Source organism: Mus caroli, unplaced genomic scaffold, assembly GCF_978045245.1.
Source record: "Mus caroli unplaced genomic scaffold, Mus_caroli_1 scaffold_6, whole genome shotgun sequence".
NCBI classification, from domain to species: Eukaryota; Metazoa; Chordata; class Mammalia; order Rodentia; family Muridae; genus Mus; species Mus caroli.
In genome coordinates this window covers 11,497,581-11,524,707 of record NW_028227261.1, presented here as the reverse complement: position 1 = coordinate 11,524,707, position 27,127 = coordinate 11,497,581, and the positions used below count along the sequence as shown (strand labels likewise).

The 27,127-nt window shown below is 39.2% G+C and overlaps 1 long non-coding RNA gene across 1 annotated transcript in view; it reads right to left on the bottom strand.

The window, feature by feature from the left end:
• LOC147004139 (uncharacterized) overlaps nt 1-23,078 on the bottom strand; it is a 70,912-nt gene extending 47,834 nt beyond the window's left edge. The window contains exons 1-2 of the long non-coding RNA XR_015047291.1: nt 22,963-23,078; nt 21,124-21,216 (exon numbers count right to left, since the gene is read on the bottom strand). This is a non-coding gene — a long non-coding RNA (uncharacterized LOC147004139). The remainder of the gene's footprint in view (nt 1-21,123; nt 21,217-22,962) is intronic.
• Between the last annotated feature and the right edge of the window lie 4,049 nt (nt 23,079-27,127).

The following is a 27,127-nucleotide window of genomic DNA, read 5'->3' as shown; positions in this document are numbered from 1 at the left end:
CAACAATCAAGGAAAATGTAAAATGCAAAAAGATCCTAACTCAAAACATCCAAGAAATACAGGACACAATGAGAAGACCAAACCTACGGATAATAGGAGTGGATGAGAATGAAGATTTTCAACTCAAAGGACCAGCAAACATCTTCAACAAAATTATAGAAGAAAACTTCCCAAATCTAAAGAAAGAGATGCCCATGAACATACAAGAAGCCTACAGAACTCCAAATAGACTGGACCAGAAAAGAAATATCTCCCGACACATAATAATCAGAACAACAAATGCTCTAAATAAAGATAGAATACTAAAAGCAGTAAGAGAAAAAGGCCAAGTAACATATAAAGGCAAGCCTATCAGAATTACACCAGATTTTTCACCAGAGACTATGAAAGCCAGAAGATCCTGGACGGATGTTATACAGACACTAAAAGAACACAAATTCCAGCCCAGGCTACTATACCCAGCCAAACTCTCAATTAACATAGATGGAGAAACCAAAGTATTCCACGACAAAACCAAATTCACACATTATCTCTCCACGAATCCAGCCCTTCAAAGGATAATAACAGAAAAAAACCAATACAAGGACAGGAACCACGCCCTAGAAACAACAAGAAGGTAATCCCTCAACAAACCTAAAAGAAAACAGCCACAAGAACAGAATGCCAACTTTAACAACAAAAATAACAGGAAACAACAATTACTTTTCCTTAATAACTCTTAATATCAATGGACTCAACTCACCGATAAAAAGACATAGACTAACAAACTGGCTACACAAACAAGACCCAACATTTTGCTGCTTACAGGAAACTCATCTCAGAGAAAAAGATAGACACTACCTCAGAATGAAAGGCTGGAAAACAATTTTCCAAGCAAATGGTATGAAGAAACAAGCTGGAGTAGCCATTCTAATATCTGATAAGATTGACTTCCAACCCAAAGCCATTAAAAAAGACAGGGAGGGACACTTCATACCCATCAAAGGTAAAATCCTCCAAGAGGAACTATCAATCCTGAATATCTATGCTCCAAATACAAAGGCAGCCACATTCATTAAAGAAACTTTAGTAAATCTCAAAGCACACATTGCACCTCATACAATAATAGTGGGAGACTTCAACACACCACTTTCACCAATGGACAGATCATGGAAACAGAAACTAAACAGGGACACAGAGAAACTAAGAGAAATTATGAATCAAATGGATCTGGCAGATATCTACAGAACATTCTATCCTAAAACAAAAGGATATACCTTCTTCTCAGCACCTCATGGCACCTTCTCCAAAATTGACCACATAATTGGTCACAAAACAGGCCTCAACAGATACAAAAATATTGAAATTGTCCCATGCATCCTATCACATCACCATGGACTAAAGCTGATCTTCAATAACAAAATAAATAATAGAAAGCCAACCTTCACGTGGAAACTGAACAACACTCTTCTCAATGATACTTTGGTCAAGGAAGGAATAAAGAAAGAAATTAAGGACTTTTTAGAGTTCAACGAAAATGAAGCCACAACATACCCAAACTTATGGGATGCAATGAAAGCATTCCTAAGAAGAAAACTCATAGCTCTGAGTGCCTCCAAAAGGAAACTAGAGAGAGCACACATTAGCAGCTTGACAACATACCTAAAAGCACTAGAACAAAAGGAAGCAAATTCACCCAAGAGGAGTAGACGGCAGGAAATAATCAAACTCAGGGGTGAAATCAACCAAGTGGAAACAAGAAAAACTATTCAAAGAATCAACCAATCAAGGAGCTGGTTCTTTGAGAAAATCAACAAGATAGATAAACCCTTAGCCAGACTCACTAGAGGGCACAGGGAAAGCATCCTAATTAACAAAATCAGAAATGAAAAAGGAGACATAACAACAGATCCTGAAGACATCCAAAACACCATCAGATTCTTCTACCAAAGGCTATACTCAACAAAACTGGAGAACCTGGATGAAATGGAGAAGTTTCTAGACAGATACCAGGTACCAAAGTTGAATCAAGATCAGGTTAATGATCTAAACAGCCCTATATCCCCCAAAGAAATAGAAGCAGTCATTAATAGTCTCCCAACTAAAAAAAGCCCAGGACCAGATGGGTTTAGTGCAGAGTTCTATCAGACCTTCAAAGAAGATCTAATCCCAGTTCTTCACGAACTATTCCACAAAATAGAAACAGAAGGTACTCTACCCAGCTCATTCTATGAAGCCACAATTACTCTGATACCTAAACCACAAAAAGACCCAACAAAGATAGAAAACTTCAGACCAATATCCCTTATGAATATTGATGCAAAAATCCTCAATAAAGTTCTTGCTAACCGAATCCAAGAACACATCAAAACAATCATCCATCCTGACCAAGTAGGTTTCATCCCAGGGATGTAGAGATGGTTCAATATACGGAAATCCATCAACGTAATCCAGTATATAAACAAACTCAAAGACAAAAACCACATGGTCATCTCGTTAGATGCGGAAAAAGCATTTGACAAGATCCAACACCCATTCATGATAAAAGTCTTGGAAAGATCAGGAATTCAAGGCCCATACCTAAACATGATAAAAGCAATCTACAGCAAAACAGTAGCCAACATCAAAGTAAATGGTGAGAAGCTTGAAGCAATCCCTCTAAAATCAGGGACTAGACAAGGCTGTCCACTTTCTCCATACCTATTCAACATTGTACTTGAAGTCCTAGCCAGAGCAATTCGACAACAAAAGGAGATCAAAGGGATACAATTTGGAAAAGATGAAGTCAAAATATCACTTTTTGCAGATGATATGATAGTATATATAAGTGACCCTAAAAATTCCACCAGAGAACTCCTAAACCTGATAAACAGCTTCGGTGAAGTAGCTGGATATAAAATTAACTCAAACAAATCAATGGCCTTTCTCTACACAAAGAATAAACAGGCTGAGAAAGAAATTAGGGAAACAACACCCTTCTCAATAGTCACAAATAATATAAAATATCTTGGCGTGACTCTAACTAAGGAAGTGAAAGATCTGTATAATAAAAACTTCAAGTCTCTGAAGAAAGAAATTATAGAAGATCTCAGAAGATGGAAAGATCTCCCATGCTCATGGATTGGCAGGATCAACATTGTAAAAATGGCTATCTTGCCAAAAGCAATCTACAGATTCAATGCAATCCCCATCAAAATTCCAAATCAATTCTTCAACGAATTAGAAAGTGCAATCTGCAAATTCATCTGGAATAACAAAAAACCTAGGATAGCAAAAACTCTTCTCAAGGATAAAAGAACCTCTGGTGAAATCACCATGCCGGACCTAAAGCTCTACTACAGAGCAATTGTGATAAAAACTGCATGGTACTGGTATAGTGACAGACAAATAGACCAATGGAATAGAATTGAAGACCCAGAAATGAACCCACACACCTACGGTCACTTGATCTTCGACAAGGGAGCTAAAAACATCCAGTGGAAGAAAGACAGCATTTTCAACAAATGGTGCTGGCACAACTGGTTGTTAACATGTAGAAGAATGCGAATCGATCCATTCCTATCTCCTTGTACTAAGGTCAAGTCTAAGTGGATCAAGGAATTTCACATAAAACCAGAGACACTGAAACTTATAGAGGAGAAAGTGGGGAAAAGCCTTGAAGATATGGGCACAGGGGAAAAATTCCTGAATAGAACAGTAATGGCTTGTGCTGTAAGATCGAGAATTGACAAGTGGGACCTCATGAAACTGCAAAGCTTCTGCAAGGCTAAAGACACCATCAATAAGACAAAAAAACCACCAACAGATTGGGAAAGGATCTTCGCCTATCCTAAATCAGATAAGGGACTAATATCCAATATATATAAAGAACTCAAGAAGGTGGACTCCAGAAAGTCAAATAACCCCATTAAAAAATGGGGCTCAGAACTGAACAAAGAATTCTCACCTGAGGAATACCGAATGGCAGAGAAGCACCTGAAAAAATGTTCAACATCCTTAATCATCAGGGAAATGCAAATCAAAACAACCCTGAGATTCCACCTCACACCAGTCAGAATGGCTAAGATCAAAAATTCAGGTGACAGCAGATGCTGCCGAGGATGTGGAGAAAGAGGAACACTCCTCCATTGTTGGTGGGATTGCAAGCTTGTACAACCACTCTGGAAATCAGTCTGGCGGTTCCTCAGAAAATTGGACATAGTACTAACGGAGGATCCATGAATACCTCTCCTGGGCATATGTCCAGAAGATGTCCCAACCGGTAAAAAGGACACATGCTCCACTATGTTCATAGCAGCCCTATTTATAATAGTCAGAAGCTGGAAAGAACCCAGATGTCCCTCAACAGAGGAATGGATACAGAAATTATGGTACATTTACACAATGGAGTACTACTCAGCTATTAAAAAGAATGAATTTATGAAATTCCTAGCCAAATGGATGGACCTGGAGGGCATCATCTTGAGTGAAGTAATACAATCACAAAAGAACTCACACAATATGTATTCACTGATAAGTGGATATTAGCCCAAAACTTAGGATACCCAAGATATAAGATACAATTTGCTAAACGCATGAAACTCAAGAAGAATGAAGACCAAAGTGTGGACACTGTGCCCCTTCTTAGAATTGGGAACAAAACACCCAGGGAAGGAGTTACAGAGACAAAGTTCGTAGCTGTGATGAAAGGATGGACCATTTAGAGACTGCCGTATCCAGGGATCCATCCCATAAGCAGCTTCTAAACGCTGACACCATTGCATACACTAGCAAGATTTTGCTGAAAGGACCCTGATATAGCTGTCTCTTGTGAGACCATGCCGGGGCCTAGCAAACACAGGAGTGGATGTTCACAGTCAGCTATTGGATGTATCACAGGGCTCCCAATGGAGAAGCTAGAGAAAGTACCCAAGGAGCTAAAGGGATCTGCAACCCTATTGTTGGAACAACATGATGTACTAACCAGAACCCCGGAGCTCTTGTCTCTAGCTGCATATGTATCGAAAGATGGCCTAGTCGGCCATCACTGGAAAGAGAGGTCCATTGGACTTGCAAACTTTATATGCCCCAATATAGGGGAATGCCAGGGCCAAAACAATGGGAATGGGTGGGTTGGGAAGTGGGGGGCGCTATGGGGGACTTTTGGGATAGCATTGGAAATGTAATTGAGGAAAATATGTAATAAAAATATTAAAAATTTAAAAAAAAACTACAAAAATAATCAGTTTAACAAATATTCAGCAATGAACTACTGTTCTTAAGGTTTCTGATAGGCAAAAAAAAAAAAAAAAAAAAAAAAAAAAAAAAAAAACCATCACCATGAACCCAATTCACAGGATCTCAAACTTTCTGATAATGGTAAGATATCCACAACAGAATTGAGATAGTGGAGGCAGAAAATGCAACCATGCTCCACACGCCTGCCCTGCTCCTGCCCATTAATCAGTACAACAGCTCCTCTGACCTGGACGGTGACAGGACCAGCTACTCAATGTCCCAGGAGGCCAGCACAGCAACTGCTGCTTAAGGAAGGTTTCATGTTCCACTGATACTAGGCACGAGTCTCCCTCCAGGACTTCCTGACCACAAGGCAACCAAGATGCAAAGAGAAAGATGAAACCTCAGAACTTCCCTCACTTCTGCCTAGCCCCGCCTTCTGGACCCGCCCAGTATTCAACAGCTTCCTGCAATTCTTCTAAGACCGCCTACTTTGGGAACTTTTAAGGCATTAGCTTCCCACTTCTTCACACTAATTTTTGTTGTTTTGGATTTTTGTTTGCTTGCTTACTTGCTTGCTTTTTCCTTTGCTTTTAAGGTGTCTTTTCCTTAAACTCATCAATTTAGGCAGGAATCTCACACTCTCAATCAGGAACCCCTCCCCCAAATCTGTTGCAGGCTGCCTCTCACACAACTTCCCATGACCTACTCTGCACAGCTTCCCCACAAGGTTGCTGCCAGACTAGACCAGAGCTGGATGTACTAGGACACTGAACCTGGGTTCTGAACCCTTCAGATACAACTAATCCTGTCTAACTTCTCATATTGTGAGTCTAGCAACCTAGGCTAAAAATGCACACAATTAAGCAATACCTCTGAATTCTGACGCTAAGAACAGACATCCAAAACAAACAGAAACTATGATAAAATGTCCTTGGCTCAAACTGCAAACCATATATGTATCCTATAAGGAGCACAATTTACGTGATATCCAAGATAAAGAATAGAAAACACACAGTCATGATCAGGGAGATTATAGTTTGTAAACCATGTAAATCCACTCAGACAGGAACAAAATGAACCATGAACAAGAAAATAATACCAGATGCCTGAAGGAAATGAGGACAATATGAAATATTAAAATTGAGTTCAATAGGTGCTCAGGAATGCCAAAAAAAAAAAAAAAAAAACCACACACACAAAAACCTGAAAAGAAAATGCAGTGAGGTAAAAAAAAACAAAAACAACAACAACAAAAAACATAGAGAACCTGTGGGAAACAGATTATCAGACTTGAAGAAAAGGTAGAGGAGGTGGGTGCCTCAGTCAAAGAAAATGGTGAATTAAAATGATGTGAAGTCAAGGCACAATATTATTTACTGCTTGAAGGGTGAGGCAATTAAGAGAAACTCCTTTGGAAAACTGTCTAGTTTTTTGTCAAAAAATTTAAAAAAAAAAGAATAAAAGAAAGTAAGAAGGAAAGAAAGAAAAACTAGAACAAAATTACAATACATACTGCACTTTTTGTTGATGAATGGTTTCCTGATTGTTCACTGTAACACTCTATGACACCCACGCATATCAGCATAAGCTGGGGAAAGAAGACTCGAGTTTTACCCAAGTCTCATTAGACTATTGCTAGGAAGTCAACTCTTTTCATGATTGTAATGAGTTCCAGGATTCTCATGTAACCTCCAGGGTTCAAAACCTGTTGTGATGATCCTGAGAGGTTAAAATGGATTCTAGCTCAGCATGGAGGTGAGAGCTCAGAAGCACAAGCCCAGACCTGGGGTTCTGTCTTTAAAGAACAGGGTTCTGTGCCCATTGGACACCTTTCAGATGGCAGAGCTACTAGTTTCCCATTGTGGTGACTTTTAGTTTTTCCCATATTGTACTTATGCAAAAAAATATGTCACAAGTTAATTGAATCTTCATATATGAATAGATTAAATAAACATACTGGTGATTAATAATGCATCTGAGTTGAGTTAAGGAAGAAATTAAAGCCTTTCCCTCAGAGCATTTAATTCAGTGTGAGTCCAAAGTTGAATTCTCTACTTCATGTTCCCTGTGCCTTCCATCCTCTGTGTGTCTGTAAATCTGTAACTTCCTGAAGGCTGCCTTGTGTATATCTCCCTTTCTGTCTGCCTTTTGCATCCATGTTTGTGTCTATCTGTGTAATCTGTTGTCTGTTTGTATCTCTCTGGCTGGCCATAAGAAAGAGCTTTGGAATGTTTCTAGAACATTAAGGGAACCATCACATGGGTAAAGAATGGGATAGTGAACAGTAATCTTTAACAGAGTTTTATAAAGGATTCGGTAACTGGCTGTGAGGTCCAGGAAAATTCTCCATCTATTAGAAGGTAAGATCTTTTATATAATATATTGTCACACTCACGGTTCTGCCAATGCATAGGAAAGGACCATGGAGCAAGACTCCACTGAGTTCTGAGGGATACATTCTTAGTAAGATGTTTGCAAAAAAAAAATTTTTTTTGAAAAGTACCACTTTATAAGTGTATGAAGATGGTTTAAATGAAGTCTTTGAATACTGAAAGAGATGGAGTTCTAGTTGATCTTGTCTTTTCCACTGTGTTACATCAAGAAAGTTGCTAGCCAAAGTGGTTTCATAAAAATACCCAAAGAATGCAGACCACTGACAACAAAAGGGGTTGCTTTTTACAAACTGACAATAAGTCTTCATTGTTAAAGACAGGGCTGACACAAACACTGTATATGAAAAGGTCAAACTGGTGCCTGTAAGAACATTGACTCTTATATTCCACTGTCCTCATTATGGAAGGTGCTTTGAAAGGTACACAAACTAAAATTTATACCAAAACCAACCAAAAAGACGTTTATCTATAATTTTTCCTTCCCAGAAAATATGCTTAAGGCAATGAGGTCATGAATTTACTGGGAATAAACAATCAATGTCTAATTTGACTTAAATACCAAAACCACTCTGGTTAAATGTTATATATCTATATACACAAGTGTGTGTGGACATGAGTTAGGGTTACAACTGCCACAGCTTTTTTATGGCTGGAATTATGCCAGCAGCACTTGCATGTTTTATGTCTATAAAGTCAAACAATGTAATCACACTTTGTATATCTCAACAACACAATTGATATTCTAGAAAACATGTTTTGATTGTCTTTCCATTTACACTAATACAACATTAACATCCTAAGACCTAGATACATCCATAAAATGTTTTTCTTCTGTAGAGAACAAAAGGAAATTATGGTCAAAAATAAGTTCTAGGCCGGGCTTGGTGGCAGACACCTTTAATCCCAGCACTTGGGAGGCAGAGGCAGGCGGGTTTCTCAGTTCGAGGCCAGCCTGGTCTACAAAGTGAGTTCCAGGACAACCAGGGCTATACAGAGAAACCCTATCTCGAAAAAACTAAATAAATAAATGAATAAATAAATAAATAAAAATAAGCTCTAGGGTAACCAGGAATGTAAAACCACAGAGTTTGCTCTTCAGTGCAAGAGAAGTACACTTGGTTTTTTGTTTGTTTGTTTGTTTGTTTGTTTACCAGAAGTGAAGGAATGGATGTAGTAAGCAGCTTGGTGACCTGTGGTAGTTGAAGTGCAGGACCACACCTGAAAGTCCCAGACTATGAAATTGTCCCAGACAACAATCCTAGGTCATTGTTTCTCCATCAGTACAAACCATCCTTGGGGGACATGGGACATGTACCTTACAGCTTGGTGTCATCCTTGGGGGACATGGCACATGTACCTTACAGCTTGGTGTCATCCTTGGGGGACATGGGACATGTGCCTTACAGCTTGGTGTCCTCTACACTGCATACTTGATCCTCCTCCAGGCCCTTATTTTTAGAATCCAACTTTAAGAAAGAAACACATGTACTTTGCAATAGACTTTTGAGGTAGTCACACCTTCATCTTCATTGTGCACAGAGGACTAAGACAATTATTACCAAGAAATTTCTTTCCAAAATTATACTTAAGTAATCCTAAAATAAAGAACCCTGGGATCAGAATCTTAAAGTCTCACTCAGCCTCAACCACTGAGTCTACAGGGAAAATTTAGAGTTTACTTGCCAGTTTTAATAACTCAAAAATTCCTTAGTTTACTCAAACTCAGAACAGGAGCTGATTCTTTGAAAAAAAATCAACAAGATAAATAAACCCTTAGTGAGACTAACAAGACACCACAGAGACAGTAACCAAATTAACAAAATCAGAAACGAAAAGGGAGACATAACAACAGAAACCAAAGAAATCCAAAAAATCATCCTACTACAAAATCCTATAGTCAACAAAATGGGAAAACCTGGATGAAATGGACAATTTTCTTGACAGATACCAGGTACCAAAGTTAAATCAGGATCATATAAGCAATCCCATAACCCCTAAAGAAATAAAAGCAGTCATTAAAAGTCTCCCAACCAAACCGGGCGTGGTGGCGCACGCCTTTAATCCCAGCACTCGGGAGGCAGAGGCAGGCGGATTTCTGAGTTCGAGGCCAGCCTGGTCTACAAAGTGAGCTCCAGGACAGCCAGAGCTATAAAGAGAAACCCTGTCTCGAAAAACCAAAAAAAAAAAAAAAAAAAAAAGTCTCCCAACCAAAAAAAGCCCAGGTCCAGATGCGCTTAGTGCAGAATTTCTAACAGACCTTCAAAGAAGACCTAATTCCAGTTCTCCTCAAACTATTCAACTAAATAGAAACAGAAGATACTTTACTCAATTCATTCTAGGAGGCCACAATTACTCTGATACCTAAACCACATAAAGACCCAACAAAGACAGAGAACTTCAGACCAATTTCCCTTATGAATATCGACTCAAAATACTCAATAAAATTCTCACTAAAAGAATCCAAGAACACATCAAAACAATCATCAATCATGATCAAGTAGGCTTGATTCCAGGGATGCAGGGATGGTTTAATATACGGAAATCCATCAACATAGTCCACTTCATAAACAAACTCAAAGACAAAAACCACATGATCATCTTGTTAGATGCTGAGAAAGCATTTGACAAAATCCAACACCTATTCATGATAAAAGGCTTGGAAAGATCAGGAATTCAAGGCCCATACCTAAACATAATAAAAGCAATATACGGCAAACCAGTAGCCAACATCAAAGTAAATGGAGAGAAGCTGGAACCAATCCCACTAAAATCAGGGACTAGACAAAGCTGCCCACTTTCTCCCTACCCATTCAATGTATTACTAGGAGTCCTAGCCAGAGCAATTAGACAACAAAAGGAGGTCAAGGGGATACAAATTGGAAAGGAAGTAGTCAAAATATCACTATTTGCAGATGATATGATGGTATATATAAGTGATCCTAAAAATTCCACCAGAGAACTCCTAAACCTGATAAACAGCTTCAGTGCAGTAGCTGCATATAAAATTAACTCAAACAAATCAATGGCCTTTCTCTACACAAAGGCTAAACAGGCTGAGAAAGAAATTAGGAAAACAACACCTTTCACAATAGTCACAAATAATATAAAATACCTTGGTGTGACTCTAACTAAGGAAGCAAAAGATCTGTATGATAAGAACTTCAAATCTTTGAGGAAAAAAATCAAAGAAGATCTAAGAAGATGGAAAGATCTCCCATGTTCATGGATTGGCAGGATCAATATAGTAAAAATGGCTATCTTGCCAAAAGCAATCTACAGATTCAATGCAATCCCCATCAAAATTCCAACTCAGTTCTTCAACTAATTAGAAAGGGCAATTTGCAAATTCATCTGGAATAACAAAAAAAAAAAAAAAAAAAAAAAAAACAAGGATAGCAGAAATTCTTCTCAATGGTAAAAGAACCTCTGGTGGAATCACCATGCCTGATGTAAAGTTATACTACAGTGCACTTGTGATAAAAACTGGATGGTCCTGGTACAGCGACAGATAGGGAGATCAATGGAATAGAATTGAAGACCCAGAAATGAACCCACACACCAATGGTCACTTGATCTTTGGCAAGGGAACTAAAACCATCCAGTGGGAAAAAGACAGCATTTTGAACAAATGGTGCCTGCACAACTGGTGGTTATCATGTAGAAGAATACGAATTAATCCATTCTTATCTCCTTGTACAAAGCTCAAGTCTAAGTGGATCAAAGACCTCCACATAAGACCAGAGATGCTGAAATTAAGAGGACAAAGTAGGGAAAAGCCTCGAAGATATGGGTACAGGGGGAAAATTCCTGAATAGAACAGCAATGGCTTGTGCTGTAAGATCGAGAATCGATAAATGGGACCTCATAAAATTGCAAAGCTTCTGCAAGGCAAAAGACACCGTCAATAAGACAAAAAGACCACCAACAGATTGGGAAAGGATCTTTACCTATCCTAAATCAGATAGGGGACTAATATCCAATATATATAAAGAACTCAAGAAGGTGGACTCCAGAAAATCAAATAACCCCATTAAAAAATGGGGCTCAGAGCTGAACAAAGAATTCTCACCTGAGGAATACCGAATGGCAGAGAAGCACCTGAAAAAATGTTCAACATCCTTAATCATCAGGGAAATGCAGATCAAAACAACCCTGAGATTCCACCTCACACCAGTCAGAATGGCTAAGATCAAAAATTCAGGTGACAGCAGATGCTGGCGAGGATGTGGAGAAAGAGGAACACTCCTCCATTGTTGGTGGGATTGCAAGCTTGTACAACCACTCTGGAAATCAGTCTGGCGGTTCCTCAGAAAATTGGACATAGTACTACCAGAGGATCCCGCAATACCTCTCCTGGGCATATATCCAGAAGATGTCCCAACCGGTAAAAAGGACACATGCTCCACTATGTTCATAGCAGCCTTATTTATAATAGCCAAAAGCTGGAAAGAACCCAGATGCCCCTCAACAGAGGAATGGATACAGAAAATGTGGTACAATTACACAATGGAGTACTACTCAGCTATTAAAAATAATGAATTTATGAAATTCCTAGGCAAATGGATGGACATCATCCTGAGTGAGGTAACCCAATCACAAAGGAACTCGCACAATATGTACTCACTGATAAGTGGCTATTAGCCCAGAAACTTAGGATACACATGATATAAGATACAATTTGCTAAACGCATCAAACTCAAGAAGAATGAAGACCAAAGTGTGGACATTTTGCCCCTTCCTAGAAATGGGAACAAAACACCCATGGAAGGAGTTACAGAGACAAAATTTGGAGCTGTGACGAAAGGATGGACCATCTAGTGATTGCCATATCCAGGGACCCATCCCATAATCAGCTGCCAAACGCTGACACCATTGCATACACTAGCAAAATTTTGCTGCAAGGACCCAGATATAGCTGTCTCTTGTGAGACTATGCCGGGGGCCTAGCAAACACAGAAGTGGATGTTCACAGTCAGCTATTGGATGGGTCACACAGCCCCCAATGGAGGAGCCAGAGAAAGTACCCAAGGGGCTAAAGGGAACTGCAACCCTATAGGTGGAACAACAATATGAACTAACCAGTACCCCGGAGCTCTCTTCTCTAGCTGCATATGTATCAAAAGATGGCCTAGTCAGCCATCACTGGAAAGAGAAGCCCTTTGGACTTGCAAACTTTATATGCCCCAGTACAGGGGAACGCTAGGGCCAAAAAGGGGGAGCGGGTGGGTAGGGGATTGGGGGGGTGGGTACGGGGGACTTTTGGGATAGCATTGGAAATGTAAACTAGGAAAATACCTAATTTAAAAAAAAAAAGACCAGAGACACTGAAATTAAAAGGAGAAAGTAGGGAAAAGCCTCGAAGATATGGGCACAGGGGAAAAATTCCTAAACAGAACAGCAATGGCTTGTGCTGTAAGGTCAAGAATTAACAAATGGGACCTCATAGAATTGCAAAGCTTCTATAAGGCAAAATACACTGTCCATAAGTCAAAAAGACCAGCAACATATTGGGAAAAGATCTGTAACAACCCTAAATCAGATAGGGGACTACTCAGCAATTAAAAAGAATGAATTTCCTGGCATAGTGGCACACGCCTTTAATCCCAGCACTTGGGAGGCAGAGGCAGGTAGATTTCTGAGTTTGAGGCCAGCCTGGCCTTCAGAATGAGTTCCAGGACAAGCCACGACTATACAGAGAAACCCTGTCTCGAAACACAAACAATCAAACAAAATCACCAAAAACAAAACAAAAAAAAAGAATGAGTTCATGGAATACTTAGGTACATAGATGCATCTGGAGCATATCATCCTGAGTGAGATAATCCAATCACAAAAAAGCACACCTGATATGCACTCACTGATAAGCAGATATTATCCCAGAAACTTAGAATATCCAAGATACAATCTGCAAAGCTCGTGAAACACAAAAAGAAGGAAGAAGCAAGTGTGGATACTTGGATCCTTCTTAGAAGGAGGTACAAAATATCCATGGAAGGAGTTACAGAGACAAAGTTTGGAGCTGAGACTGAAGGAAGGACCAACCAGAGACTGCCCCACCCGGGGATCCATCCCCAAAACAACCACCACACCCAGACACTATTGCAGATGTCAACAAGAGTTTGCTGGCAGGACCCTGATACAGCTGTCCTCTGTGAGGATATGCCAGTGCCTGGCAAATACAGAAGTGGATGTTCACAGTCATCAATTGGATGGAGCACAGTGTCCCCAATGAAGGAGCTAGAGAAAGCACCCAAGGAGCTGAAGGGGTCTGCAGCCCTATAGGAGGAACAACAATATGAACTAACCAGTACCCCCAGAGGGAGTGGGTGGCTTGCGGAGCAGGCGGAGGGGGAAGGGAATACGGGATTTTCAGAGAAGAAACTAGGAAAGGGGATAGCATTTGAAATGTAAATGAAGAAAATATCTAATAAAAATATATTTTTAAAAATGTAAAAAAAGAATAGGGTATATAGATAAACAAAGCTTTCTCAACTGAGGAATCTTGAATGGCTGAGAAGCACCTAAAGAAATGACATTCTTTGTCATCAGGGAAATGCAAATAGATAAAAAAAAAACTCAGGTAACAACAGATGCTGGTTAGGATGTGGAGAAAGGGGAAGATAACCCATTGCTGGTGGGATTGATTGCAAGCTGGTATGACGACTCAGGTGGTTCCTCAGAAAACTGGAAATAGTCTACTTGAGGACCCAGCTATACCATTCATGAGCAAATATCCAAAAGATGCTCCAACATATAACAAGTACACATGCTCTATTATGTTCATAGGAGACTTATTTATAAAAGCCAAGAGCTGGAAACAACCCAGATGTCCTTTAACATGGGAATTGATATAGATAATGTGGTACATTTACACAAAGGGGTACCACACAGCTATTAAAAACAATGACTTCATAAAATTTGCAGGCAAGTGGACGGAACTAAAAAATATCATCCTAAGAAGGATACACATTGTATGCAGTCACTGATAAGTGGATATTAGCCCCAAAGCTTGGAATACCCAAGATACAACTCACAGACCGTATGAAGGCTAACAAGAAGGACTGTGGAAGCTTCAGTCTTACTTAGGAGAAAAATTATGAAGGAAAGTAAAGGGAGGGAGGGACCTAAGAGGGAGGGGGGGGAGGAGGGAAGAGGCGAATCAGGAGTGGGAAGAGACAAGGGAGAAGTACTGAGATTTCAGAAAATTGAATGGAGGTCTGTAGCACTGCGGGGTGTGGAACTGGCTGTAGCCACTAGAAAGTCCCAGATGTCAAGAAAGCAAGAGTTCCCTGGATCCAACTGTGATGACATTAGCTGAAATACCCAACAAATTGGGGACTGAACCTGTAGAGACCATATCCAGTGCATAGGCAAGGACCACAGTTGAAGAATGGGGCCACACACCCATCTCAAGATTTTTAACCCAGAATGGTTCCTTTCTAAAGGAAATGCAGGGACAAAGAATGGATCAGAAACTGAAGAAATGGCCATCCAGAGACTGCCCCACCTAGGGATCCCATCTTCAGACACCAACCCCAGACACTATTGCAGATGCCAAGAAGCACTTGCTGACAGGAGCCTGGTATAGCTATCCCCTGAGGCTATGTCACAGTCTGACCAATACAAATGCATTTGTGGTGCTTGCAGATAACCATCAGACTGAGCACAGGGACTGCAATGCTAATTAAGTGACACATGAGAACTTCCTTCCATACTAATATAAAAGGACACAACTCCATCAAAGTAGAAATTAGCAATCAATAAATTTTTTGAGCATTATTTACAATAGATTATCTTTGAGACTTGTGGGTCTTCAAACTCAAAATGGTTTGAGTGAAAAAGGAATTTTCAAAGAAATGTGGACAGCACACTGACCTGGAGTTTTAACCAGAGTAGAACTCATTCTTTTTTTTTTTTTTTCCCAGTTTCAAATATTGGAACTCTTCTTGAAGTTTCACAACAGAGTTTGAAAAATACAAAAATGAAATTACTACAACTACGTAATAGACAATAATAAACCACATAAAAGGACATTAAAAGCAAAATGATACAAAGAATCTTGTCGACACTTCTACAGACATGAGAGCATGGAGTGACATATTTAGTGTAGTAAGGAATATAAGTATAATCTGAGGACTCTTTCTGACTTCAGTGGGCACCTGGCATAAACACAGAGCATATGCATCCAGGCTGTAAAACACTATTATCAGGGTTGTTACTGAGAACTTATCTTCCTGGGACTAGAGTCAAGGGCAAATGGCTAGTGCCTACCATGAATGATGCCTACAGTTGAATAGTGTTTCATTAGACATCTTACTAGAATACCACACCTAACCCTATGATGAGATTCCATTTCATTCTCGCAGGCATGTACTATATGTGCCCTGTTGTCTTGGAATACAGACAAAGATTCTATCTGGTAACTATGTTGTAGTTCCAAATGAAAGTAAGAATGTCTATCTCAAAAAACCAAGAAAAAGGAAAAAAAAAAAAGAAAGAAAGTAAGAATGTATGACAGGGTCTCCTGAAATAAATACTAATGCATATATATATATACACACACATATATACATATATACATACATACACACAAACATATTTATGCATGAATAAAAACATAAGAACTCATTCTGAACATCAAGATACTATTACTACACAAAGTTGTCATGACCATGGTATAAGCAAATATTCAGCATGTTTTTGTATTACATTGACCTTATAGTTCTCTCATGTCAAATATTTCTCTTAGCTTTTAACAGGTATACAGGTGGTCTCTTTTGATGCCCCTGCCTCATTAGTTTATATTGAAACTGGGAAATAGCAGATGATGGAGTACCATAGAAAGTCATGCACAATTAATGAGAACTAACCGGGGAAAAAATGATATCCTAGGAACAAGTGAACAAGAAAACTTTCTATGTCCTAACACTAGGCCAGGCATTAAGCACGTATGGAAATCAAGGCCTGCAGGGTGTCTTCTAACACTGTCTGAGACTAAATAGATGCAGAACCAAATTCACAAATTTTGTTAGAAAATCCCTCAACCGGGGGCTGGAGAGATGGCTCAGTGGGTAAGAGCACCCGACTGCTCTTCCGAAGGTCCGGAGTTCAAATCCCAGCAACCACATGGTGGCTCACAACCATCTGTAATAAGATCTGACTCCCTCTTCTGGAGTGTCTGAAGACAGCTACAGTGTACTTACATATAATAAATAAATAAAAATCTAAAAAAAAAAAAAAATCCCTCAATCATCTTGCACAGAGAATATTGCAGAATACAGAAAGAAAGGGAAAGTTGTGCAGTCATCAAACAAAGGTGTCTGTACCGGGATGCAAAAGCAAATGACCATAAAAATATGCATGAATAAAATAATAAAAAAATTCTCTCTAATGGATATAGAAAATGAACTCAACTTGATTTCATGCCATAGATGCAAGACTGTTTCAAGAAGCACAAACCAAATAACCCAAGGCACAATGTACATACAATCAGTGGGAGAAGGCTCTCAACCATGTCAATATATCTAAGAAAGGCCTAGGACAAAATATCACAGTGGATCACTCTGAAAGCTCTGAAGAATGTCGAAGACAAAGAACATCACTCAGAGGTCCTGAGTTCAATTCTCAGCAACCACGTGGTTCATAACCATCTTTAATGGGATCTGATGTCCTCTTCTGGTGTGTCTGAAGACAGAGACAGTGTACTCACATACATAAAAGAAACAAATCTTAAAAAAAAAAAAAAGAAAGAAAGACCATCACTGAGTCTAATAAACATAGTAGCCATCATCCTAAACCTATCACTACAAAAACTGAAGACATTTGTCATCCTTCTATCCTACTAAGCAGAGAGAGACAAGGATGTGCAAAGCCTCCACACTAATTTCCTACAAAGGCCATTCACCTGAAAATGCTAGCACCAGGAGATTTAAATAGCACAGATTAAAGAAAACTTTAGGAGCTTTGAAATACCTCCATTAGCAAAGAAAATGGATAGTACAAATACTCTACCAGAATGTTTCCCTGTAAAAATTCTAACAGCTGTAATATGCATGAAAGAAATGAGGATAATCCCTAACTCATGTGATGGAAAATTGAGTGGTAAAAGGACTTTCTGTAGAACAGAAATGTAGATATAGGGAAAAAATATAATGCTGTCATAAATTTATAATATGTAAATCTCTATGACCCAGGCATTTGAAGACAACATCAAATGGGCTAGGAAAACTGGGCATAGGAATATTCAGGGAATAATCAGGACATTTTTACAAAGCATGTCACTTTATGAATCTTGCCTGTGACATAAAGGGTAAGTAATGTCAACATTTCAGCAACAGATCTTAAATTCCTGCACAATTGATATATGTTAGGCTTTAGTTTCAATAACAGTAAATACATGGAATGAAGGTATTTCGTGGAATTATTTTTGTCTGTGTGTATAACAGGAAAAGTACAAATTTCATCTTATGGAGACTGAACAAGAGCTCATTCTAAAATGGAAAGAATAACCCATGGTATTACATCCACCAAGAAGTCAATAAGAACAGTAGGACTTTGACTTTAAAACTTGACACTGGCATTTCTTCAAGTACATATCTGACTCTAAAGAGACTCAATTCTGTCCTTATCAGCCTTGCAGTCAATTTTTACTATCACTTGTTTCATCCCAATATTTTGAAAGTGGACAAACTATAATAGTAATGGGTAGTGTGTTCAGACACTGGGATTCTTATGTAGAAGAAGATCATAGCATTCTAGCTTAGCATTCCCTAGGGAAGGCTATTACAGATTGGCTTCATCTACTCCTAGATGTATCTGGCTTTTGTCACATCTAAGTGCTATAACAATGTACATCTCTTTTCCTATTGTCTTGTCCTGTCCCTTACCATCAGTGTGGTGACATTACAGTAGCATACATTAGTAATAAATAGTTATACATAGGTTAAAAGCAGGAGTGAATGGAATAATATTTTTCAAGCCCTGAGAGAAAATAACTGGCAATCCAAAGTAAGTGGCTACTAGTATTGACAGTATATAAAGTAAATTTGAATGTAGTAATTCATTAGGACATGTTTTTTAGTCAAAAACCTGCTTAGAGCTGGGCAGTGGTGGAGCATGCCTTTAATTCCAGCACTTGGGAGGCAGAGGTAGGTGGATTTCTGAGTTTGAGGCCAGCCTGGTCTATAAGTGAGTTCCAGGATAGCAAGGACTGCACAAAGAAACCCTGTCTCGTAAACCAAACAACAACAACAAAAAGAAACCAACCAAACAAACAAAAAAACTACTTAGAAAATGAACTGATGAAAGTATGCACAAAATAACACATAATTTTTCATGAGGTCATAGGAAATAAGAAATTTTTGGCTAAGAATGAACAAACACAAGGGAACTAGTAAGTATTTCTCATATACAACACATTAAAGCTCTATCCCACACAAGGAATTGAGAACAAAGTAAACATACTTTGCCACCTAAACTGCCAGCAAAATCTCCCAGATTAAAAATCCTAAGGAATATAATCTCACAAGGAACAGAATGTCATCGACCGATCTTCAAAGAACATTATAATAAAACCCCAAGTAGAAGTCAGAAAAAATGAAACAGATATCAACATACTGAAGAGTAGTATATGTGGATCTTAGTTTTCATTTCAGAAGAAGAAATTATACAGAACTAAACTGACATCACACTGGGTAGGGATACTTGAACCTGTTGTGACTTTGGGTGCAGTTCTGCCCAAGGCACACAACATTAATCGCTCTGGTTTTAGTACGGGCAAGACCTTAGTATTCACTTTAATCCAAAATAACACAAGTACAGTTTATGTATAGAAGAACACACCCATGTTTGAAAACAATGTCTAATTGAACGACAGAAAATATGGAATATTAGAGAAAGATCTGACAGAATAGGATATGCCCAACTTTGCTATAATGAGAGAGGAAAGAGTAGCTACTTGAGACAGAGAAAGACATTACACAAAGAAGAGAATAATAAAGGAATACAGTAGAGTGCATGGGCTGCTGTACAGTACAGTTGAGAGAGTAAAACCACAGAGAGGGAGAAGGACACAGTTTTACTGGGAGAGTTTTACAGAGTCAGATTGAAGATAGAACATGCTAGGCATGGGCAAAGACAGAATGAGCAGGAGAAAGAGAAGGAGCCAGAGGATTACAAAAGATTTTGACAGTTAATTTAAGGCCTAGTGGAACAATTCAGTGTCTGAGAGAAGAACTCAGCTGGGAGAGGAGTGAACTGGAAAAACAGAATTGAATCAGCCAGGTAAGCATAAGGGGGAGCTTATTCAGCAGCAAATTTCAGAGGCTGAAAACACACCAGGCCTAGATAATACTGTATGGAGAGTAGAAGCTTACATGACTAGGCCTAGGTTAATAGATGTACGCAGGAATCCTCCCAAATTACAATGACAGTAGGAGAATGAAACTTACTTATACAGCCCTGTGGTAAAAAGTAGACACTGCTCAGTATAAAAGCTCTCAAGAATATAAGAAACGTACCTCAGAAATAAGGCAAGCAGACTCAAAACTAAAGCAAACAGGACAGAGAAGGTCAACAATAATTATTCCACTCTAACTGGGACTAATGCAACACAGAACATCAATAAGAACACAGGTCAAGGGCTGGTGAGATGGCTCAGTAGTTAAGAGCACCCGACTGCTCTTCTGAAGGTCCAGAGTTCAAATCCCAGCAACCACATGGTGGCTCACAACCATCCGCAATGAGATCTGGCGCCCTCTTCTGGAGTGTCTGAAGACAGCTACAGTGTACTTACATATAATAAATAAATAAATCTTAAAAAAAAAAAAAAAAAAAGAACACAGGTCAAGGACAGGAAAACATTTAGAGTGGACAGAATAGGTGATTCAAAAAGCAAGTAGACCTTCTGGAGAAAACCACCTCATATCAGACCATTCACTCTCAGCAGACATCTTACATACCGTGGTGGGAACTTTCATAGTGAGAAAAACTGCTACGCAAAGTGGGGCAGGAAACAGAGTTATCAATATCATAATCAGGTTTGCAACCTGCTTGCTGCAATCTGAATCTGTCAGACAAGGCATGGAAATTTTTATGACAGTGGCAAGACTATCTGCGGGTAACTGAAGGTTTTCTGGTTCAAGCTCCACAAGAAAAAAAATACGTACGTTACAGTAAAAATTAGCCTGAAAATTCATAAGGAAGGTCACAGGCCCTAGGAGAGAATCTACTGTTGACATCTGCTCTATGTATAAATTGCCCTTGTCACAACCATAGCCTAATGATGCTTTCAATCTGGGTAAAAGAAAAGGGATTACAATAGGCAACAGCAATTTTCCAGCATCAAAATTAATTAAATTAACATCAAATGACAACTGACTGCACTGCCTACCATGGGAAATCCATATCGTCACATCTAATATTATTCGTTTCCAGAATCATTAAGGATATAGAATCTGGTAAAATCAAATTCATGTCCTCTTTCTACTCACAGGTGAGCCCCACTCCACCCCATTCAATACCTCTAACATACCTGGATCCTTTGTGAGAGTCTCCTTGACCTTAACTATCCAGTGCTCTTAGTGTTGATTTACACTTATGCACATTTGGCTGAGCATATGAATACCTGAAAATGGGAAAATATTATTCAGAATGAACCTGGAACATTTCATGGAACACAAATGAGAGATGTCTATACCAGATAAAAGGATAAACATGAGGGAAAGAGAAGAAATTATGAAAATGTCTCTTTTTCTCTGAGTATTTCAGTTTACCCTAGAGATGTGCAAGTCAGTCACACAGTTAACACACATACAGAGTCATTTTCCAAGCAACACAGAAGAGGATCTGGGAAGACTGGAAGTAAACTATTCTAATCCACACAATCCAGACAGTTGGACTTCTCCAACAAGAGGTCTGTGAAAAAAAGCCCTGAGTGCAGGTTCTAAGCATTCCCACACCTGCAAGAAGTCCACAGTGTAGAACTCAACAAACCATGAGTGTGCGTGGGCTTTTCATGAAGCAAGGAGTCATTTTTCTTATGTAAGTGAGCAATTGAATTACTCAAAAGGTCTAATTTTGTCTTAATCCATAGTAAGTTTTCCACTTATAAAAATATCTTTGCCTGAAATCATTCTCTCACAGCATGCTGGGCAGAACCTTGGAAGGATTCAAAGAAATTCAGGAGGAATGGCTAACTGGGGTGTCTGTTAACATATCAATAAAGTCATAGTTAGGTAGGTGTTTTCTTGGCTCCTGGTTATTTCTTGGCCTGCCCCTCTATCCTCCATATCATCCTCAATTCCCCTCCCCCCACCTGATGGCCTGGTGCAGTTTGGAACCAGCCAGATATCTCTGAATGCTTTCTCCCTCAGACTGAAATGCCAAAAATTAACTGCACCACCAGCACAAGAACCAGGTATCTTTGTGCATTGTTGCAAGTTGCATGTCTTAGGAAAATAATAGAGCCTCATGGGAAACTACAGTGGCCTATTAAACAGCCTGTAGCATGTGACCAAATCCATCTCTTGGTCAGGATGTATTATTTTATAAAACTTGCCCACATGGTACAATTAGTTTTTCTCTGGCGACACTCAGGGTTGACAGAACCTACTATGTATCTTCTCCTCAGCTGTACCTTGCTGTAATCCTGTCTTCATGTTTTATTCAAACCTAAGGTGTAACATTAATAACTGAGCCTATGAAGACACATTTCTCAATGCTGTATTTACATCAAAGACTGCATATACCTCAGTGTTAAACTAACGGAGACTATAACTTTGCTAGGTTAATATTAATATGTACAGTGACATGACAGTTAAAAAGTGAAACATAAAAACAAAAAGTAGGCCTTTAGGGACAGGCTTAATAATAAGATCTTTGTGACTCAATGCCCCAAAGTTATGCTAACCATAAAACAGAAATTGAATTACAGGAGCTTTATAAAGGCTTTTGCAAAGGCAAACCTCCCGGTGTACAAACTCCAGATTCAGCCAAGGATCTGGGAGGATATTTTAGAAAAATATTCTGGCAACCATAAGATTGAGTAAAGCATGACCATGAACCCAATTCACAGGATCTCAAACTTCCTGACAATGGTAAGATATCCACAACAGAATTGTGAGAGTTGCAGCAGAAAATGAACCCTTGCTCCACACACCTGCCCTGCTCCTGCCCATTTCCCAGTCCAACAGCTCCTCCGACCTGGAAGGTGACAGGACCAGCTGCTGAATGTCCTAGGAGGGGCAACTGCAGCTTAAGGAAGTTTTCCGGTCCGCAAATACTGAATTGTGAGAATGGGGCAGAAAATGCACCCCTGCTCCACACCCCTGCCAAGCTCCTGCCCGTTTCCCAGTCCAACAGCTCCTCTGACCTGGAAGGTGACAGGACCAGCTCCCGAATGTCCTACGAGGCCAGCAAAACAACTGCTGCTTAAGAAAGTTTTCAGGTACCGCAAATACTAGGCACTAGTCTCCCGCCAGGACTTCCTGACCACGAGGCAGACAAGAGGATTAAACCGCGGAACTTCCCTTCTTTCTGCCTAGCCCCGCCTTTTGGACCCGCCCAAAATTCAACAGCTTCCTGGAATTCTTCTAAGCCCACCTACTTATGGACCCTTTAATTAATTAGCTTCCCACTTCTTCACGGCAATTTTTGTTGTTTTGGATTTTTGCTTGCTTGCTTCCTTGCTTGCTTGCTTGTTCCTTTGCTTTTAATTTTTCTTTTTCTTAAACTCATCTAATTGTGCAGGAATCACACACTCCCCATCAGGAACCACTCCTCCAACTCTGTTGCAGGCTGCCTGCCACACAACTTCCCAGGGCCTACTCTGCACAGCTTCTTCACAAAGTTGCTGCCAGACTAGACCAGAGCTGGATGTAGTAGGACACTGCACCTGGGTTCTGAGCCCTTCAGATACAATGGATCCTGTCTAACTTCTCATATTGTGAGTGTAGCCTTCTGGGCTAAAAATGCACAAAATTAAGCAGTCCCTTTGAATTCTGATGCTCAGAACAGATACCCAAAACAAACAAAAACGTAGATAAAATGTCCTTGGCTCAAACCACAAACCATAAAGATATCCAATAAGGAGCACAATTTATGTGATATCCAAGACAAATTGGAAATCCACAGTCATGATCAAGGACATTAAAGTTTGTAAACCATGTGAATCCACTCAGACAGGAACAAAATGAATCTTGGGCAAGAAAATAATACCAGATGCCTGAAGGAAATAAGGACAATATAAAATATTAAAATTGAGTTCAATAGGTGCTTAGAAATGCCAAAAAAAAAAAAAAATCCTGAAGAGAAAATGCAGTGAGGCAAATAAAAATGATACATAGAGAACCTGTGGGAGACAGATTATCAGACTTAAAGAAAAAGTAGAGGAGGTGGGTGCCTCAATCAAAGAAAATGGTGAATTAAAATGATGTTAGGTCAAGGCACAATATTATTTACTGCTTGAAGGATGAGGCAATAAAGGGAAACTCCTTCAGAAAACTGTCCTGATCGTTGTCAAAAAAAAAAGTAAGGAAAGGAAGTAAGAAAGAAGAAAGAGAGAGAGAGAGAGAGAAAGAGAGAGAGAGAGAGAGCAAGAGAGAGAGAGAGAGAGGGAGGGAGAAAGAGAAAGAAAGAAAGAAAACGGGAACAAAATTAAAATACATACTTCACTATTTATTCAAACATGGTTAGATTGTTCCCTGTAACACTCTATGACACCCATGCATGTCAGTATAAGTGGGGGAAAGGAGACTCGAGATTTACCCAAGTCTCATTAGACTATTGCTAGGAAGTCAACTCTTTTCATGATTATAATGAGTTCCAGAATTCTCATGTGACCTCATAGGTTCAAAACCTGTTGTGATGATTATGAGAGGTTAAAATGGATTCTAGCTCAGCATGGAGGAGAGCTCAGAAGCACAAGCCCAAACCTGGGGTCTGACTTTAAAGAACGGGGTTCTGTACCCATGGACACCTTTCAGATGACAGGGCTACTTGTTTCCCATTGGGGTGAATTTTAATTTTTCCCATATTGTACTTATACTAAAAAAAAGTCACAAGCTAATTGATTCCTCATATGTGAATAGATTAAACATACTGGTGATTAATAATGCATCTGAGTTGAGTTAAGGAAAGAAATGAAAGCCTTTTCCTCAGAGGCATTTAACTGAGTGTGAGTACAAAGTTGAATTCTCTACTTCATGTTCCCTGTGCTTCTATCCTCTGTGTGTCTGTTCAGTTAGTTTAAATCTGTAACTTCCTGAATGCTGCTTGTATAGCTCTCCCTTTCTGTCTGCCTTTTGTCTCCATGTTTGTGTCTATCTGTGTAATCTGTTGTCTGTTTGTATCTCTCTGACTGGCCTTGAGAGAAAGCTTTGGAGTGCTTCTAGAACATCAAGGGAACCATCACATGGGGAAAGAATGGGATAGTGAATAGTAATATTTTATAAAGGATTAGGTAACTGGCTCCAAGTGGTCAAGACAACAGACATTTATAAACATGACTTTTATCAGCCAAGACCCATAACTGTATATGCATTTTTGAACTATGTTTTAAGCCTCTGTATTTCATGCTTTCATCAAATGACACTCATGCAGTTTCTGAGCAGGACTTGAAAAAGTACATAAATTACCATTGTATCTATGCATCAAGTTAGGTTTTAAAAGTTGATATCAAGAGAAGTCCAAGGAGAATAATGTTAGTTTTTACGTTGTTCTTTGAAATGTGGGCTAAACCCTCAAGTTGAATAAACAGTAGGATCACAGCTTTAAATCTTAAATTTCTTCAAGTTGCCTTAATTCTGGTTGTGAGGTCCAGGAAAATTCCCCATCTATTAAAAGGTAAGATGTTTTATATAATACATTGTCACACGTATGGTTCTGCCAATGCATAGGAAAGCACCATGGAGCAAGACTCCATGGAGTCCTGCTGGTTGTAGTCTTAGTAAGATGTTCACAAAACAAAACAAAACAAAAAAAAATTTTTTTAAGTACCAGCTTATTATAAGTGTATGAAGGTGTTTCAAATGAAGTCTCTGAATTCTGAAAGAGATGGAGTTCCAGTTGATCTTGTCTTTTCCACTGTGTTACATCAAGAAAGTTGCTAGCCAAAGTGGTTTCATAAAAATATCCAAAGAATGCTGGCCACTGACAACAAAAGGGGTTGCTTTTCACAAACTGACAATAAGTCTTCATTGCTAAAGACAGGGCTGACACAAAACACTGTATATGAAAAGGTCAAACTGGTGTCAAGAACATTGACTTTTATGTTCCAGTGTCCTCCTTCTGGAAGGTGCTTTGAAATGTACAGAAGGTGAAATATATACACAGAACCAACCAAAAAGACGTTGATCTACAATTTTTCCTTCCAGCAAAATATGCTTAGGGCAATGATGTCATGAATTTACTGGGAATAACCAATCTATGTCTAATTTGACTTAAATACCAAAAGCACTCTGGTTAAATGTTATATATCTATATACACAAGTGTGTGTGGACATGAGTATATTGGGAGTGTTTGTGGACACACCAGTGTTATAAATAATTACAAGGTTTCTATATAGTGTGAAGCATAAAACTTTCATTGGAGCAGTCTCCCAGCTATCATTTAGATTTAAGACAATTCAAGCCTATGACCTCATACATAGATACCACTTAACCTCTCTCCTGCTCCATTCTCATCTAGCTGTTCTCTTCTCTGTCTCCCACTAAATCTCCTACATCTGCATTCTCCTCTCTACATCTCTTTTAATATCCAGAAATTCAGCCCTCCAATTCTTGTCCCAGGAATTGGATGTCAGGTTTTTTCTTAGAAGCAATCAGGTGTGAAACATCACCAGAACTTCTCTGTATTGCCTCAAGGCATAGAGAGCTGCTTGCCTTTCAAGTATCTCAGCAGGGGTGAGAAGAGTATTTACAAATGTAAAGCTCATGTTGGGCCATAGAAATGTCAATATCAATATCCTGCTAGCAGCCAGGCTTAGTGGTGCAGGCCTTTAATCCCAGCACTCCAGAGGCAGAGGCAGGCGGATTTCTGAGTTCCAGGCCAGCCTGGTCTACAGAGTGAGTTGCAGGACAGCCAGGGCTATACAGAGAAACCCTGTCTCAAAAAACCAAAAAAAAAAAAAAAAAAAAAAAGTCCTGCTAGCACTCAGTTCTCTACCAATAAAAATTTGAAAAGACAGACACACCCACTGAAAAGGTTAGGAAATTCACCTCAATACATGTGGAGCATCCAAGCAGGCCAGAAGAGGAAATTGGGGCCCACAGGTTGGAATGTCACTTTGATGTAGAGTAGTCTGACCTCAAATGAAGAGGAATACACCTGCCACAGTGTTCTGATTGCTGGAATTATGCCAGCAGCACTTGCAACTTTTATGTCTATAGAGTCAAGCAATGTAATCACACTTTGTATATCTCAACAACATAATTTATATTCTAGAAAACATCTTTTGACTGTCTTTCCATTTACACTAACACAACATTAACATCCTACGAACTAGAAACAACCATAAAATATATTTTTTCTGTAGAGG